The 15,902-nt window shown below is 40.1% G+C and overlaps 1 protein-coding gene across 11 annotated transcripts in view; it reads left to right on the forward strand.

The window, feature by feature from the left end:
- Positions 1–2,213: 2,213 nt before the first annotated feature.
- The window catches only part of SGSM3 (small G protein signaling modulator 3), a 52,375-nt gene continuing 38,686 nt past the window's right edge, over positions 2,214–15,902 (forward strand). For 6 of the 11 annotated variants that reach the window (XR_005058173.2, XM_037006908.2, XM_037006914.2 and 3 more), the window contains exon 1: positions 2,214–2,364. The gene's annotated coding sequence lies outside the window, so the exon portion shown is untranslated. Of the gene's footprint in view, positions 2,365–5,268; positions 5,337–15,902 lie in introns of those variants that run through there. The other 5 variants (XM_037006909.2, XM_037006912.2, XM_037006911.2 and 2 more) reach the window with 4 other exon arrangements.

Raw genomic sequence — 15,902 nt, forward strand, 5'->3', positions numbered from 1 at the left:
CACCTCACCCATGGCTTTAAACTCCAATAGTTTAAATGGTTTAATATGTTAGCTTTAAACCTTAAAAAGTTGTGATTAGGGTAGTGCTGGTTGGAAGAGGACAGGCCATGTATATTTAGGATATATAATGGAGAAATCCAAACAACAGATTCTCAGAAGGATTCATCCCATAGTTTCTTAAATAACTAAGTTGCTTGTCATTTAAATAACTTAGTTGCTTTAACTAAAAGAAAAAAAAGAAAATATTTATACTTCGCATTTACAAAGCTTCATATCTTTAGTGATATTTGTAAAATATTTTGTTTTCTGATCGAGGTTTCATACTTTTAACAAGTATTTTTTTCAGCCCACTACTGTGAACTGGGAGTGAGCAAGACAGCCTGCTCTCCTGGAGCTTGTGGTTCCAGTACAGGAAGCAGACTTCACGAAGAAGGGGGTGGCCCCTCAGCAATGGGACATACATAATTCAGCATCTGAACACTTGTGAAGTTCATTAAGTCCCACAGAAAAGATGCTCTTGAGGTGTAACTTCAAGAAATCCATATGACTTCCCTTGATTTTAGCCTGTTCTAAGTCACTTTGTAATGCAGATATTGCTTTTCCCACCTGCACAGTCTTTGGCTGGGTTACTTCAATACACGTGGTTCCATCCCCCCTTCATGTGGTGTGAACTGAGGCGCATTTTTCTTCCTTTTGTTGGCTAATGGAGGCTAAATGTATATATAGAATTCTTACACATCATTTACAAATAAAATTTCATAGAATTGTTAGCCAGTCTGCTGTTACTAAAAGGGAAGTACACCTTTCCTGTGGCCTTTAGACCTGCCCAATGCTGATTTCTGACAGATGTTCCACTGGAGCACCAGGGGATGGCTTGCAAGCTTTATTTCGCAACAGCATTGGCAAGCCTTTCATTCCCTGTTAAATCTGTAGGAAAAGTAGGCACAAGTGAAATGCTAATGGTTTCGTGCAAAAACCTAAGGATCCTATGCTGAAACTAATATTTCTCAGCCATTGAGTTTTGACACCCCCAGCTTAATTTACAACTATCTCAAGAAATAGTGTTTTCCCAGTAAGATAAAGCTAAGAAATATATCTCCTGTGAGTTATGAGATGGGAGAGAAAAGAGATGTCACCATGCTAAAAGGCTGGAATTCATTGCTCTAAGGCAATGTGTTTTTTTGTTTTTTGAGACAGTTATGTGGTTGGGAAGAAAAATGAACTTGGCCGCCGAAACTGGATTCAGATCTCTAACACTTATTATTTTGTCCAGATACTCTGCAAAATTTGAATGATAAAATGCCCCTGCTTTTGTACAGGAGTGTGGTGAATAAGTGAAATTGCTTTGTAAAGTGAGCATATAATAGTGAGATCACGACAGCTCCCTTACTGTGTTTTGTGGCTGTGCCTATGATTTCCAGTTCATTCACCCTGGCATTGCCACCTTGGAACACCATTAGGAATCCATACTTACGTTAACAAGCAGCTCTGTACACGTGTATCTCTACAAAGGAGGGTGGAATTTGTAGAAGAATGTTCCTGTATTATTCCGGTAGCTTTTGGTGACCTTTCTAAAACATGACAAGCATGTTTTTCAGACCCACTACCTTTCTGGACTGTTCCTTTGTACTGTGCTTAGCACTTTCTCAAACAGTATCTAGCTCTCACTACAACCCTACGTTCACATTTTCATTTTATGGATGAGGTGAATGTTAGCGCCGTTGAATGACTCAAATGCACCAGGTGTCTTACTACACCCACTGCATTCATTATACATGCCCAGGGAGTGAAATTCTTGGGCATGACCTCAACCAATTTGTTCCAATTTGTGTCTTCTTCCAAGGCTGTGAATCGTGTAAGAGTGGATCAGGCTGGTCTAGGACTGGTTCTGTACACCATGAAGAAGACACTTGAACTTCATTTAGAAAATGACTGAGAAGGGCCGCTCCTCCCCAGAGCCCGACGCCTCTAGTCCCCACCTGACCGCTGGTCCGGCTATAGAGCCCTAAACATCTCGGGCGCGCGCAGGAGGCTAGTGGGCATGGCTAGGCTAAAAATGGGCTTTAAAACCTTGCCCTTGCCCTTGCCCTTGTCTCCACCCGCCGGAGGACCGGGGCTTGGCTCCGAAAGAGCGCTCGCAGGGGCTCCGGGGCTCGCCGACGCTCCCAACGCCGCTTCCGTCCTGCGGACCCGGACGATTACAGAGCCCAGCATGCCTCGCGGCCTCCCAGCTCGGTCCTACGCGCATGCGCGCTGGGGCCGCCGAGCGCTGACTGTGGGCGAGACGCGGTGCCGAGAGCCGTAGCAAGGTTGGCGCTGTGGTGCTGGAAGTGGTGGAGGGCAGCTGAGCGACCCCGCGGGCAGGTGAGTGCGGAGCCAGAGGTCGGCTGGGAGTCACTGTGTCTGCGGGGCCCGGCGAGCACACATGCCCCTCCTGTGGGAGCGCGGGGGCGGCTGTGGACTGACCGACGGACGGACTGACGGGACAGGCCGAGGGGGCTGACGGGCCGGACCTTGCTCGGGCGGCGCCGGGCGCGGGCTTCCACGTCCCGGGGCGGACCTGCGGGGTGGGGGGGACCCGTGTGGCCCTGCGTTCTCTCGGCGTGGGGCAGCTTCGCGGGGGCGAGACCCCGGCGGCGGCCCAGCCTGGCCGCGGTAGGTGTGGCCGCGGGCGCCGAGCTTAAATGACCTGAGCGCCGGAGCCCAAACGCACCCTCCTCCTGCAGCTGGGGACAGTCTTACAGAAGCAGTACCTGACCCGGGGACCCTTTTTTCTTTTTCTTTTTTTTTTAAGAACGCTGCTTGGGGCACAGTTAGATCAGCAAACTCTCAGGTTTGACGTGTGACTTGGAGTTAAATATTCCGGTCTGCTGAGAGAACCCAGGCTCAGATTCAGGCCGAGACTCAAACAACTGTGTTTGCATTTTAGCGTTGGGGAAACTGAGACATGTATTACCCAGGATAACCCAATGTGGTTAGGATCGAAATTTGGGGAATTACTCTCATACTTACTCAGTTTAATGATCCAGGATGCTTTTTTATTGGTGAAGGGGGAGGTTAAAGTTTATTTTCAGTGAGGAATGACTATCGTATTTTCCAGTCTTACGCTGCATGTGAGATCTGTGGCTCTTGTTTTTCGGTGGGATATTTAGAGGTGTCCTGGAATATTCCGCACCCTTCTTATTTTTTCTTTGTGAGTTCAAATTCTTAATCAGACTCTGATTCACAAAAACTGAATTTCCAAATTTGACTTGTTTACTTGCAGCTTTTGTGATTATGTTTGTGATTAAGCTTGTAGATACAGGTTTATTTCCTGCTTTTCTTATTCATCTCTTTTCCTTATCTTCCAAATCTCTCTGAACTCTAGATAATATGGTTATATCCTCTTTGTTTTACATATTTATTCCTGTTCTCTGTGATGTAGTTTGTAATTGATTGTAAATAAAAGTCGAGATCTCTCCTGTCTTTTGATAATCCAAAGTGCTTGTAGCCTTTTCATCACTTATTGTTGGGTTAGCCTGGGCTTTAGGCCTCTTCCTGTCTCTAAGTATGAAAGTATATGATCTGGGAGGGGTTTCTGGTGATCTGATATAGGTAACTGGGGAACAAACCCATGACCAGATTATTGACTTAAAGGGCTGTGAACAAAAATTGTTCAAATTCAAGAGCATACTAATTTTGTGAATTCAGGAATTTGTCTGGTTGACAGAAAAGTTGATGAACTAGAGTAGTACCCCTCAAAAATGAGTCTGATGTTAGGATGAAATACTCAGAAAGGGGCTTGGGAGAGAATCCTTTTTATCATATGGCCATATTTCTGTGCCAGGAGTAGATGCTGGGAACACCTAGTTGGCTTAGAAACTTAATATTCTGTGTGTTTGTGTTTTCAAATTTCTCTCTCCTTATTTCTCAGTGAGAGTTCTGGCGGAAGCCCCCAAATCTTGTACATTTGATGGTTTAACATCAGTTTCATCTGCCTATTATCCAGATTGTCTCTGTACCTCAACTGATGACATCAGTAATTTTCCACAGCAGCCATTCATGAGCTCATGCAGACTCTCATAAGGAAGTGGATTTGCACAGAGGATGGTACACACAGAAGAAATTAGGATTCTGTTCCTTTGCCATCATATATTGCATATAGACTGAGACAGGAAACCTGGACTGAAGCACAAGCTATTCAGGAGGGATTAGAACGCTGGAGTCCAGGCTTCCACACACAGTAATTAGTAATAATCATTGATATCACTTATTGAACATCATCTGTTTGTCAAGTGCTGTAATTGTCACAGTGACGTATCAGTATTTTCATTCTCACTTTATGTATGTGTGAGTTGAAGTACAGAGGTTAAATGATTTGCCTACAGACATAGTAAGTGACAGAGCCAGAGTGCAAATTCATGTCTGACTCTGACACCCCTGCTCTTTCTACTATGCTGTCCTACCTTACCAACCGTATTCTCAAGTCATTCTCAGTATTAAAAAAAATATAAAATTTTCCTGCGATCACATTTCTCATTCAAACTAGTACTATTTTCCCTCCTTTTCTTTTCTAGACTTGTTCTTAAGAAGTAAACTCTATGCCTCTCATTTCCATTTACCCCTTAGGTCATTGCAGTCCACCCTCAGCTATTGAAATTGCACGCATGAACTCCACTCAGCCATGCGTTTGAATACCTACCGTATGTATCATTTTCTAGACTTACAAAGAGGCTGAGACATGGTTCTTTCCCTGAAGAGGTTTCAGGGCCTAATGAAGGAGAAAAAATAATTTTGTACATGTCAGTATAATGTGCTAACTGCCAACCAAGCAATCTTTGCTCTTAAGAGTTAGCGGAGGAACACTTCACTGAGAAAGTCACACTGTACTGCCAACGGAGGGAAATCCTCAGTTGTTCTAGGCAGCAGCGTCAGGACTACAGGCTTAGGTGTAGACTTTTAGGAGAAGCTGTATGAAGATACAGTTGAAATATACACTGGTGGGCTTTAGAGTACCTGCCAACAAGGTAAAGTCTGTGAAAGCAGGGCCTCTTTCCCTACCTCACCCGTATCTCCTAGAATAGTGGTAGGTGTTCAATAAATATGTATTGAGTGAATACCTCACAGGGTGTTGTGTTCAGCACATGGTAGGTACCAGTACTCTCAGTAGCACCTTATGACTGAGAAAATGAGGCTTACTTTCAGTGTGGCTTATAAACTGATTTTGAAGACACCACTGTTTGAATGATACACATTATGATCATCTTCCCCTTCTTTTTGCACATTTAGGATCATTACTTTATGGTCACAATTCATGAATGAGGAGAGAGATGTTCACCTATTTTCAGTAGGCACAGGTAACTACTAAGTGTGTCTTCACTTCTAACATTATGCCTCTTTCAGTTATAAACACATTCCTGCTTTTGTGTTTGTGGTGTAGGTTTTGTGTGTACTTTTTTCTCTGCTAATGATGTGACTTGTTTCAGGAAGTTAACTTTTTGGAATCATTAAATAGCTATCAGTGAGGATAACATTAGAAATGAGGCTGAAAGCACCAACCTGGTTATCAGAGGGCTTATCCTCAGGAAGGGCCTGAAATCCACTTAAGGCCAAGAGAAGATTTTTTTTGTCTTAACAAAAGGGCATGAGTAGCCTTCTATCAAACATTTGAAAGACATGTGTCCACAGATCATTTCCCTCTTCTTGTGTTTGAGTTTCATATGTAAATATCCTTAATTTGAATGACTTGACTTTAGGGTTAAAGTCCAAATGCCACTTTTTTTTTTAACTTTTGAAGTCAGTGCTGAGTATGGTAATTAGGAACACCTACAATACACTTGAAATTCTGGCTTTGCTATTTTAAACTTAGCATTAAGTGATAGAACTTTCCAGTGCTTCATGCAGCTCCTTTGTAGAATCACAATAATTACTACTGCTACCACCACTCATATTAATAGTATTTATTGAGTGTGTACTATATACTAAGCACAGTTCTACAAATTTTACTTATATTAACTAAATCTACACAACCACCCTGGATGTTATTAGTATTACACCCACTTAAGGTGAGAAAACAGTCACAGAAATGTTCAAGGTCACACAAATAAGTGGTAGAGTCAGGATTTGAACCTGGGTAGTCAGACTCCAGAGCTTGTCCTCTTAACCTGCTGCTTCATAGGGTTGTTTTAAAGATTAAATAATCTCAGTGAAGTGTCTGTGACAAGGCAGGCAGTAAGTGCTGACTACTACGTTAGCTTTGAGTTCATAAAGCATTTCACATACATGTTTGTATTTGGTTGTCACAAATACAACAAAATGCTATTGTGACCATCATCATCTGACGGATAGAAACTGAGGCATACATTTGTTCTCTTGACTAGGGTCATATGGCAAGTGTGGAGGCAGTACCCTGGCTTTACCTGACCCTGGGATTCTTAGGTTGAATTCGAGGTACCACACTTTGAGAGTTTAGTAGACATATGTTGTTTCTGTCCGCCCAACATCCAGTCCAGGATTTTCTGGGAATAGTAGCTCAGATTTTGCTTTGAGGAAACAGCCCATCCCTGACCAAGTAGGTGGTGGGCAGTGACCCCGATTAGTCCAACAGCTGTGGTCCTCCTTGACTTGGAATCTCAGGCTAAATGACACTGACAGACAATTGCAGCTCCTCCATCACAGCCCTGGGGTTAATTCCTACTTATATGGAGACACAGGAGCTGCTCTATATTTGTTCTCTAAGACCTGATTCTTCAGGTTTTCCCCAGCTCTGGGTCCTACGTCACATCTTTCCATTACATGCCTGTATCAGATTATTTAGGGGACCCAAAGTCAGTTTTTATGGCTTGCAGCTGACACTCCCTTAACATACTGTTACATGACATGAGGCCATGTCACTTAGGAAAGAGTTAAAATAACTGGTAATTTTAGCCTGAAGAGAAGAGAAACCTCAAAGAAGACCTGAAGGTTACCTTCAGACCTTTTAAGCATGTTATCTACAAAGTCCCTAAAAACAATAGAGTAGACATTACTAGCAAACACATTTCTACTCAAGTTAAAGCCTAAGGGCAGTCCACAGATGGACAGGCTATCTTGGTCCATGGACATTGACAGATACATACACTAAAATTGTTCAAGCCTAGATGAGACGGTCACCTGGGAGGAGTAATGGGGTTTAATAATGAAATTTGCCTCTAAAATTCTCTCCAATTTTGAGGTAATCATTCTCTGATTGAAATCTATGTCTCCAGATTCTAAGACCTAGAGATCATTCTAGAAGAGACTGTTTGTGCCTTTCCCTTTGCCAACCTGGCCTCCTATCCTCCTGCCTCACTACCTATGTGCTGCTCTTCTCTCCTCCCCAGACATTTGCCTCACTTTCTTTCTTCAGGTCTTTGCTCAGATTTCACCTTCTCATCGAGCCTTCCCTGAATGCCTAATTTAAAATAGCAACTTTCTGACCTGGCGTGTCCCTTTTCCTGCTGCATTTTACTCTATAGCACAGTTTATAACCTGGCTTACAATATAGCTCATTTTTTAAATCATTTATTTCCCCTCTAGAATGCCAGATCCTAGAAAGAAGGGGTTTTTCTCTGTTTTGAGCACTGCTGTATCCCCATCACTGAGAACAGTACCTGGCACATAGTAGGCACTCAGTAAATGTATGTTACATGAGTGAGTATTTTGGCAGCACAAAATCATCCTTGGGTCAGCTTTGTGTTCTAGGAACACAGCTAGCTCGTCCTGTCCACTTTGTCCCTTTTTCACTTGCTTTCCTTACTCTCTGGTACTGCCATCTTCTCCTCTTCTCTTTGGGTCTAGGACATATGAGGCCTAGAAGTCTGAGATCACCCACTTCAGAAGGGCTGGAGATCTCAACCTTACACAGTTCATTCATCACAGAAGTGGGGGGAACTTGGTGACTGGTTGTTGCCCTTTTTCTTGGCTAAGCTGTGCTGCTCATCAGTCTCATTTAGCACAAGCCCTTGTGGTGCCCAGTGTGGAGTGTGTGTGTATCCCTCAGTGAATTATTAAGTCAATAAATAAGTATGTCTCCTTCATGAAGGCTTTTCTGCACCAACCTGTAGTTATCTCTTCATTTCTTTGAACTCTGATAATATTTGTGGTTTGTCCTCTTAACAACCAGTCTTGGGTTGTTTTCCATTTCATATGTCTGTTTTTGACTGGTCATTGAAATTATAACCCCATGGATAAAGACCTAATGTGCCCACCATGGAACCTAGTCCTGGGAAGCAGTAAAATAGTAAAGTGCTATTCAGTAGAGCTTTCTGTGATGATAGAAGTGTTCTTGGGTGATTGTTAATGTTTTTCTTTGTGTGTGTGTGTGTGTGTGTATGTGTAATGAAGTAATCACCTCATCCCACAACCCAGAAATAATCAGCAAATGTTTGGACATTCATATCTTTATTCATTTAACTGTAAATTTTCCACAATGAGTATCTATAACATTTATAATGAGAAAATATATTAGTAGAGTTATATGAGTGGGGTGTGTGTGTGTGTGTGAGTTGGTTTATTTTTGTTTTGAGATTGAAGAATAGGCAGAAAATGCTGGCAGATAGAATAATAAACTTTGGAAGTGAGTTAAATTTCATTTTTTAAATAGATGTACATTGCAGAATGCACATTTGATTTTACGAAGCATGTATATTCTTTAAAATTTGTTACAACTTTTTTTTATTATCAAATGTACATCACAGTGGTTCAGTAGTCCTCCTCCCCTGCCCACACCCCTCCCCCTTGGTAACTGCTTCTCAGTGTCTATGAGTCTGACGCTGTTTTGTTCCTTTGGTTTTGCTTTGTTTTTATATTCCACAAATATGTGAAATATATGGTATTTGTCTTTCTCCACCTAACTTATTTCACTGAGCATAATATCCTCTAGCTCCATCCATGTTGTCGCAAATAGTAGGATTTATTTTCTTTTTATAGCTGAATAATATTCCATTGTGTATATGTACCACATCTTTATCCATTCATCTATTGATGGACACTTAGGTTGCTTCTATATCTTTACTTTTGCAAACAATACAACGATAAAAATGGTGCATATATCTTTTCACATCAGGTAAATACCTAGGAGTGGAATTATTGGGTCAAATAGTATTTCTGGTTTTAGTTTTTTGAGGAACCTCGATACTGCTTTACATAGCAGTGGCACAAATATACATTCCCACCAACAGTATAGAAGGGTTCCCCTTTCTCTGCATCCTTGCCAACAGTTGTTGTTTCTTGTCTTTTGGATGGTGGCCATTCCAACTGGTGTGAGGTGATAGCTCACTGTGGTTTTAATTCACGTTTCCCTGATGATTAATGATGTGGAGCATCTTTTCATGTGCCATTTGCCAAAGGCATCTATATTTCTTCTTTGGAGAAGTGTCTGTTCAGGTCCTCTGCCCATTTTTTGATCAGGTTATTTGTTTTTTGGGTGTTGAGGTATATGAGTTCTTTATATGTTTTGGATGTTAACCCCTTATCAGATGAGTCATTTATGAATATATTCTCCATACAGTAGGGTGCCTTTTTGTTCTGCTGATGGTGTCCTTTGCTCTACAGAACCTTTTTAGTTTGATGTAGTTCCACTTGTTCATTTTTTATTTTGTTTCCCTTCCCTGAGGAGATGTGTCCAGGAAAAAATTGCTCATGCTTATATTCAAGAGATTTTTGCCTATGTTTTCTTCTAAGAGTTTTGTGCCTTCATGACTTACATTCAGGTCTTTGATCCATTTCGAGTTTACTTTTGTGTATGGGGTTAGACAATAATCTAGTTTCATTCTCTTACATATAGCTGTCCAGTTTTGCCAAAACCAGTTGTTCAAGAGACTGTCTTTTCTCCATTGTATATTCATGGCTCCTTTATCATATATTAATTGACTATAGATGATGGGTTTATATCTGGGCTCTCTCTTCTGTTCCACTGACCTAATGGTCTGTTCTTGTGCCAGTAACAAATTGTTTTTATTACTGTAGCTTTGTAGTAGAGCTTGAAGTCAGGGAGCATAAGCCCCCCCAGCTTTGTTCTTAGGATTGCTTTGGCTATTCAGGGTCTTTTGTGGTTCCATATGAATTTTAAAACTATTTATTCTAGTTCATTGAAGAATAATGTTGGTATTTTGATAGGGATTGCATTGAATCTGTAGTTTGCTTTAGGTAGGATGGTCATTTTGACAATACTAATTCTTTCTATCCATGAGCACAGGATAGCTTTCCATATTTTGGTGTGTCTTTAATTTCTCTGAGTGTCTTGTAGTTTTCAGAGTATAGGTCTTCCACTTCCTTGGTTAGGTTTACTCCTAGGTATTTTATTCTTTTTGATGCAATTGTAAATGGAGTTGTTTTCCTGATTTCTCTTTCTGCTAGTTCGTTGTTAGCATATAGGAATGCAACAGATTTCTATGTATTAATTTTGTATCCTGCAACTTTGCTTAATTCAATTATTCTAGTAGTTTTGGAGTGGATTCTTTAAGGTTTACTATGTATAATATTATGTCATCTGAACATAGTGAAAGTGTAACGTCTTCCTTGCCAGTTTGGATGCTTTTTATCTCTTTGTGTTGTCTGATTGCCATGGCTAGGCCCTCCAGTACTGTGTTGAATAAAAGTGGTGAGAATGGGCATCCTTGTCTTGTTCAATCTCAGAGAAAAAGCTTTCAGCTTTTTGCTATTAAGTATGATGTTGGCTGTCGGTTTGTTATACATGACCTTTATTATGTTGAGATATGTACCCTCTATACCCATTTTGTTGAGAGTTTTTATCATGAAAGGATGTTGAATCTTGTCAAATGTCTTTTTCAGCATCTGTTGAGATGATCTTGTGGTTTTTTATCCCTCATTTTGTTAATATGGTGTATGATATTGGTGGATTTACAAATATTGTACCATCTTGCATCCCTGGAATAAATCCTACTTGGTCATGATGGATGATCTTTTTGATGTATTTTTGGATTTGGTTTGCTAATATTTTGTTGAGGATTTTTGCATCTATGTTCATCAGGGATATTGGTCTGTAATTTTCTTTTTTGGCAGTGTCTTTGTCTGGTTTTGGTATTAGAATGATGCTGGCCTTATAGAATGAGTTTGGAATTATTCTGTCCTCTTCTACTTTTTGGAATGCTTTAAGAAGGTTGGGAAGTAACTCTTTAAATGTTTGGTAGAATTTGGCTGTGAAGCCATCTGGACCTGGAGTTTTGTTTTGGGGGAAGTTTTTGATTACCAGTTTTATTTAATTGCTGGTAATTGGTCTGTTCACATTTTCTGTTTCTTCCTGGGTCAGTCTTGGAAGATTGTATTTTTCTAGGAAGTTGTTCATTTCTTCTAAGTTGTCCAGCTTATTGGCATACAATTTTTCATAGTATTCTCTAATAATCTTTGTATTTTTGCAGTATCTGTTGTGATTATTCCTTCTTTGTTTCTGATTCTGTTTATTTGTGTATGCTCTTTTTATCTTGATAAGTCTAGCTAGGTTTTATCTATTTTGTTTACTTCCTCAGAATCAGCTATTGGTTTCATTGATTTTTTTTCCTATTTTATTTTTCTCAATTTTATTTATTTCTTCTCTGATCTTTATTACATCCCTCATTCTACTGACTTTCAGTTTCATTTGTTCTTCTTTTTCTAGTTTCTTTAATTTTCTGATTTTAGACTGTTTATTTGGGATTGTTCTTGTTTCTTGAGGTAAGCCTGTATTAGATATACTTTCCTGTTAGAACTGCCATGTCCTGCAGATTTGGGGCTGTTGTGTTTTTGTTTTCATTTGTTTGTTTGCTTGATTTGTTTTAATTTGTTTCATTGATCCATTGATTATTTACAAGTATGTTGTTTAGCCTCCATGCATTCATAAGTCTTTTTATTTGTGTAATTCATTTCTAGTTTCATACCATTGTGGTCTGAGAAGCTGCTTGATACAATGCAATCTTTTTTAATTTATTGAGGCTCTTGTAGCCTAGTATGTGATGTATTCTGGAGAATGTTCCATGTACATGAGAAAAATGTATATCCTGCTGCTTTTGGATGTAGTGTTCTGTAGCTGTCAGTTAAATCCATTTGATATAATATACTGTTCAGTGCCTCTATTTCCTTATTTATTTTCTGTCTGGTTGATCTGTTGATGTGAGTGGTGTGTTCAAGTCTCCTAAAACAAATGTGTTGCAATCTATTTCCTCTGTAATTCTGTTAGTATTTGTTTTACCTATTTAGGTGCTCCTATGTTGGTCGCATACAAATTTATATGTATATCTTCTTGTTGGACTGACCCCTTTATCACTATGTAATGCCCTACTTTGTCTCTTGTTACTTTGTTTTGAAGTCAGTTTCATCTGATATAAGTACTGCTACTCCTGCTTTTTTTTTTCACTATTATTTGCATGTAATATCTTTTTCCATCCTTTCACTTTTAGTCTGTGTATGTCTTTGGGTCTGAAACAAGTCTCTTGTAGGCAGCATATAGACTGGTCTTGTGTCCTTATTCTTCTGCCATGCTGTTTTTTTTGATTGATACATTCAGTCCATTTACATTTAAGGTGATTATTGATAGACATGTACTTTTTTCCATCTTATTGTTTTCTAGCTATTATATCTCCTCTCTGTTCCTTTCTTCCTCTCTTATACTCTTGTTATTGATGGTTTTCTTTAGTGTACTATAATTGGATTTCTCTCTTTTTAAAATTAATTTATTTGTGTGTAATTTATTGTAGACTTTAGTTTTTTGGTTACCAAAAGTTCAAGGATAACTTCTTTACTATATAATAATCTATCTTAAATTGCTGATTACTCTATTTCCAACACAATCTAAGGGCACTTTTTCCCCCTTCTTCCTCCTCCTCCTCCACATTTTTCATATTAGATGTCATAATCTGCACTTTTGTATATATCCCTTGACTGAATTTGTGTATAGTTGATTTTGCTTCTTTTGGATTAATTTTGTACTTGCTTGGTAATTACTTGGTCTACTGCCTTTACTGTGGGTTTATTTTCACTGGTGAAAGTTATTTAGCCTTAGGAAAATTTCCATCTACAGCAGTCTCTTTAACATATCGTGTAAGTGTGGCTTAGTGGTGGCAAATTTCTTCAACTTTTGTCTACTGGAATTGTTTAATCCCTGCTTCAAATTTAAATGATAATCTCGCCAGATAGAGGATTCTTGGTTGAAGGTCCCTCTTTCAGTACATTAAATAGAGCATGCCAAGCAACTTTTATTTTTATAAATTGTTTTTTCCCACATTGATTCATATAATATTAGCAGAGCCGTAACATTATATTCATCATATTGAGAAGAACCAAGTGCATGGGAAAATGTACAGAAAAATTTTACTAATCGATATAAACTGTTAGAAAAGAGGCACAAATATATTAACAATACAAGATACCATATTTAGGAACTGAAAAGAAACAAACCAAAATACTGTATTAATTATATGAAATTTGAAAGGTAAATCTGGAAGCTCACTGAAACAACAAAAAAATCTAAATTACTTTATAAAATGAAAGATTATGGTTTAATGAAGGGACCTGGGAGTTTATAGATTTTTCCCTCTTGACCACTATGGCCAGAAAGGCCAACAAATGACTAAGGCATTGTTCAGAAGTGTTTTGGAAACAAAAGAGAAAATATCATACCATCCTTTATTTTAAAATGAGATGGCTCTGTGTTTTCCTGGTAAAATATAGATTCCTCTAGTTTACAGAAAAGAGCAAAAAAATAAGCATGAGAGAGAGCCCTTATCACTACCTGACATTATATATAAATTACTGTGCAATTTATTAAATTACATAAATAATTATCATCATTCTACATTATGGATTTATATGCTTGTCTCTACCTGGCTAGAGTAAAATCTCCACAAGGCAGAGGTTTGTTTTGTTCACTCATTGTCTCTCAGTGTCTAAAATGGGGTCTGACCCATAATAAGCACTCATTTATGGTAAATGAAAGACTGGTGCCTGCTGTATGAAGTCAGATGAAAGAATAAGGGGTGGAGGAGACGGGGTTGAAGATGGTGGCATGAGAGGTGAGACAGAGGCTTCCTCCTAAAACCGCATATAATACGAAAAAATAACACAACTAATCCTGAAAGAGCAACAGGAAAGAGGACTGCGTCAGACTGCATACACCTGGAGAAAAGAGCAGACCTCATGGAACAGGGTAACGTACCAAAACTGTGGCCTGGAGGGACCCAAGCCCTTCCCCCACCCCAGCTCACTGGCAGGAGGAAAAGAAATGGAGCAGGGAGGGAGTGGAGGCCTGGGACTGCTACCTAACTCCCGAGATCTGCTCTGAGAACACAAACCTACATTTCATGGTGCTTTCATGATACTCTCGTGATCAGGGGATTGGAAAACTAAGGCAGGCGGAATTCCTGGAGAGACTGAGATTCCAGACGCTTGTGGAAAGCAGGGATCCATATCCAGCTGCTCTGGGACAAAAGAAAGGCAGGCAGTCTGAGAGACTTCCTAACAAGGAAGCCCTTAGTGAGAGGGCTGCTAAAGGGGACAGGATTGCACAGAGCTTACTGCTCAGGAGAAAGGACAGGTAGACAAAATTGTCCGGGTGCATTCTGCCCAGCAGGTTGGGAGCTTTCAGGATTTCCAGATGCTCCAGCTCCCTAGCTGGCTACACAGCTCCAAGGACCCCCTCTGTGATAGCCTACTGCGCCTTTCTCCCAGCCAGCCCCACCTGGCTCGGAAACTGGCAGACCCTACCCTGGTGTTAGGCCAGCAGAGGGAAGCCCCATCTACAGCAACTGCAAATGCAAAGCATAGAGGCTTATACCTGTGTGCTCGGCCCACTGGTTCAAGCAGTGGAGGCAGGCATAGCAGCCGGGAAGCAGGAAACAGCTCTTTCCTCCCCCCAGGCACCAATACCACTCCCCTGCGACCCCCGACATTGCTTCAGGGGCTGGCTGAGCAGCTCCAGAGAGTAGAGCTTCTGGACACTAGAGGGTGCCATATACAAATATGAAATGCCAAAGGAATTTGGTTCAGAGTAAAATTAATACAACTCCTGAGAAAGATGACATGGACCTCATAACACTTCCTGAAAGGGAGTTCAAAATAAAAATCATTAACATGCTCATGGAGGTACAGAAAGATATTCAAGAACTCAGGAATGATTTCTGTTCAGAGATCCAGTCATTGAAGAGCACAATGGAGGGTATTAAAAGCAGATTAGATACAGTGGAGGAGACAATAAATGGAATAGAAACTAGAGAAGAGGAATACAAAAAAGCTGAGACGCAGAGAGAAAAAAGGATCTCTAAGAATGAAAGAATATTGAGAGAACTGTGTGACCAATACAAATGGAACAATATTTGCATTATAGGGATACCAGAAGAAGAAGGAGAGAGAGAAAGGGATAGAAAGTGTCTTTAGGAGGTAATTGCTGAAAACTTACCCAATCTGGGAGAGGAGATAGTCTCTCAGGCCATGGAGATCCACAGATCTCCCAACACAAGGGACCCAAGGAAGACAACACCAAGACACATAGTAATTAAAATGGGAAAGATCAAGGATGAGGACAGACTGTTAAAAGCAGCCAGAGACAAAAATAACATCACATACAAAGGAAAGCCCATCAGGCTAACATCAGACTTCTCAGCAGAAACCTTACAGGCCAGAAGGGAGTGGCATGATGTATTTAATGCCATGAAGCAGAAGGGCCTGGAACCAAGATTACTTTATCTGGCAAGATTATTATTTAAATTTGAAGGAGGGATTAAACAATTTCCAGATAAGCAAAAGCTGAGAGAATTTACCTTCCACAAACAATCTCTACAGTATATTTTGGAGGGACTGCTATAGATGGAAGTGTTCCTAAGGTTTAATAGCTGTAACCAGAGGTAATAAAACCACAGTAAAGAAAGTAGAACAGCTAATTACTAAGCAAATGCAAAATTAGATTAACTATCTCC

The sequence above is a fragment of the Manis javanica genome, chromosome 10, assembly GCF_040802235.1.
Source record: "Manis javanica isolate MJ-LG chromosome 10, MJ_LKY, whole genome shotgun sequence".
Taxonomy (NCBI): domain Eukaryota; kingdom Metazoa; phylum Chordata; class Mammalia; order Pholidota; family Manidae; genus Manis; species Manis javanica.